This window comes from Nycticebus coucang, chromosome X (genome assembly GCF_027406575.1).
Source record: "Nycticebus coucang isolate mNycCou1 chromosome X, mNycCou1.pri, whole genome shotgun sequence".
Taxonomy (NCBI): Eukaryota; Metazoa; Chordata; class Mammalia; order Primates; family Lorisidae; genus Nycticebus; species Nycticebus coucang.
In genome coordinates this window covers 78,578,749-78,582,390 of record NC_069804.1, presented here as the reverse complement: position 1 = coordinate 78,582,390, position 3,642 = coordinate 78,578,749, and positions in this window count along the sequence as shown.

Genomic DNA, 3,642 nt, shown 5'->3' with positions numbered 1-3,642 from the left:
ACCCAGGCCAGTACTGCCTCAGGCAAACCCTTTACTCATGGGGCCTGTGTTTCAGTCCCAGGTCTGTTCTGTGGTGGTTGCCATCTGAGAAGATGCCCAGCCTCATCTGGTTGCCCAGGGGGACAGGAGGAGTGGCTATGGGATATCTGGGAGTGGGCCTTGTTATTGCTAAAGACGGCTGCTGCTCTACACCTCGGGGCACCGCCACTCCGGTGTGATTCCCTCTTAGCCAACCGTCATCTCCTCACTCCTGTGCTGTAGAATCAGCACTGTCCAGCTGCAGTCCAGGGCCTGTCTACACCTCTCAATAAATCACCCAAGAATCTGGACTCCTGGGGGGCAGGCCCCCAGACCTCAGAGTGAGAGTGGAGGGGAGTGCTGGGAGCTCAGAGTTGCAGGTCATAACATTGAGAGCAAATGAGCAAATAAACAGATACAAAGGCTAACAGACACACGAGCCCATAGATACAGAAACAGATGGAGACACATAGACATACAGACAACACCCATGACAACAACAACAACATAAAAACAATTGCAATAAAAATAGTAATAATCATAAAATAATTGAAAAAAAAGAAAAAAGTGGTGTTCGTAGAAAAGTTAAAAGAGAAGGAGAAATTAAAAATAGAAAAAATAGAAATAAAAATCTATCTATATAAAAAGTAATAATAAAAAATTAACAAAAGCTCCTCCAAAAACATGGTGAGGAAAAAACAGAACAAAAAAAGAAAGAAAGAAATAGAAAAAATAGAAAAGAAAAAAAAGGCACCAACCACAAAAACATTATTCTTGTATGTAGAAATGTACATCTATATGTATGATGTAGGGATCAACTTTCGTAGGAATATATTCATATTGCAATATACTTTCTGGACACCCGGTGTCACTGTGAGTGGTTTCCAGGCTTATACCTGATTCACAGTTTATACTGTTACCATGGTAATCACCTTCCATGGCCGATCACCATTTTGGCATTTCCATAAAAGTTTGTCACCTATGTATTGTGTAACCTCAGCTGTTCTGCTCCAGACAGCTCTCACAACTGACCTTCCCACTCATTGCAGGAGTCCACACTTCTCAAATCTTTCCACTCTGCTCCCAGGTTCTCCTGCAAACTGGTGACTGCAGTCAGTTGTGGGGGAGGGTGCTGCTGGGTTCGTGCGGTTGCTGGTGGGTCCGCGGCTGAAGAGTCCTGCGGCTGTAGCCAGTTCCCGTGGCTGGAGTGCTCAGGGACCTTATTCTGAGTTTTATGGTTCAGAGTTTCCTTTTTGGATTGGGACCCACCAGTTCACCACGCAGCCTGAACTGCCAACCCCCTCCAACATTCTCCACCAGGAATGTTCCTGTCTATTAGGAACATTCCTCCCTTTTGGGTAGTTCAAAATGTCTGTTTCCCGGGCGGGATCCCTTCCCTTCAATTTTCCATCAGGCTGCCCAGCAACCTGTGGTTTTGCGTGGCTTTCCTTTCTGATGCCTCCTTCAGTTCAGGTTAAATATTTGTCAGTTGGGTTTTGTCAGCATTTGCAAGCTGCTATCCTCCATAAGGGAGGGGCCTGCTGGCCAGCACAGCCAAGCAGGGAAGAATCTCTACAACAGAGTCTGTGGTTTTAAATTACCCTCATATATAGCAATCCGCCAATTCACTGGGCATCTCCAGCTGTCCGTCCGCACCAATAATCCACACATGGGGAAGGTCCAGAGCCCCTTTCCTCTCACCTGATGGCTTGGGAGAGGTGGGCTGCACATCCATCCTGTCCACCATTATGCTCCGCCTCCCGAATCCTGTTTTGTCCTTCAAAGTTAGATGTGTTTCCTGAAGATAGCATATAATTGGCTTGTGATTTTTTTATCAAGTCAGCAAGTCTGTGCCTCTTCAATGGGGAATTCAAGCCATTGACATTTATGGAGAGAAGTGATAAGTATGGAGGAGTTCTGTTCTTCTCATTTTGTGAAGGTCCATTGCTTAGTTTTATTCCTTGCACCATTGTGGAAACTATGTTTTGTCCTTTAGTTTCTGGGTGTCTACTTTCCTGGTGATACATTGTGCTGGTTAGTGTGAAGAATGGATCTGAGTAATTCCTGCAGAATTGGTCTTGTTGTGGCAAATTCCCTCAATGTTTGCATGTCAGTTAAAGCTTTGATTTCTCCATTGAATATGATACTTAGTTTAGCAGGATACATAATCTTGGGCTGAAAATTGTTTTGTTTAATAAGGTAAAGGTAGGCCAGGCATGGTGGCTCATGCCTGTACTCCTGGGAGGCTGAGGCAGATGGATTTCTTGAGATCACAAGTTCAAGACCAGCCTGCGGAAGAGCAAGACCCTGTCTCTATTAAAAATAGAAAAAACTGAAGCAAGAAGATCTACTAAAAATAGAGAAAACAACTGAGGCATGAGGATCACTTAAACCCAAGACTTGGATGTTGCTATGAGCTATGATGATGCCATGACGCTCTACTCAGGGTGACAGCTTGAGACTAAAAAAAAAAAAAAAAAAAAAAAGTTTTAGCTGAAAAGTCCAATGACACCCTGATATTTTTCCCCTTGTAGGTAAGAAGATACTTACACCTGGCTGCTAGTAGCATTTTTTCTTTCATTTTGACATTGGCCATGTTCATTACAATGTGTCTGGGAGATGCTCTGTTTGTACAGAGATGAACCACGGTTCAATATCCATCTAAAATGAGTGTGTCAGAATCTTTGATGATTCTTGGGAAATTTTAAGGTTTGATATCCTCCAATAGGGCTTCCTTATCTTTGGGTCACTCTTCTTTTCCCTCAGGGCTACCTATAATTTGTATGTTTATATGTTTTGTGAAGTCCTATAATTCTCTATGAGATTGCTCTGCTTTTACTCTTTTTTTTTGTGCCTCTTGGAATGCTTGAGCTAGCTCAAAGCTCTGAGATTCTTTTTTCTCCATTGTTTAATCTGTTATTGATATTTTCTAATACATCTTTCAGTTCCCTGAATGACTTTTTCAATTCATTAATCTCTGGTATATCCCTTCTATCATATTTTTCATTGATTTCTTATATCAATTTTTGGATATCCTTTTGGTGATTTTTCACTTTCCCTTCAATTCCCTTCATTGTTTTTACCACCCATATTCTACATGGTCTTTCTCTCATTTTCATAATTGCTTTATAGGTGGGATCCTCTGTGGTAGCTGCCTCATAATCCTTTGGGGCTTTGATCTGTTCTGGTTTTTCATGTTGTCAGAATTTTTTTGTTGGTTCTTCCTCATGTTTTTTTTTTTTTCTTGTTCACTGCCTTCTCCTACTTTCTCCTTTTGCTTACTTCTTTGCCTTAAGTTTCCTTGTTTCTGTGCTTAGTTGTTGGAATGGCCCAGAGTTGCTGGTGAGAAGTTGTCTCCAGTCTACCATCTTAGAACTAAATTGTATAGCAAAAATCTTCATGCTGTCTCTGGACTTTGTCTCTTAGACTTATGCTCTCTACTGAACTCTTCCTGCTTCCTTATTCCATGAGGAGAAAAATTAGCAATCACAGTATGATCTACCCAATAGCTAGAAGGAGGATTTGGTAGCAGGAATTTTTACTTTCTGTAGAGAAGGTATGTCGTTTTCTATAGCTGCTCAACACAAGTTTGGGGGAACGGGGAATGGTAGTTAATGAGTGGAG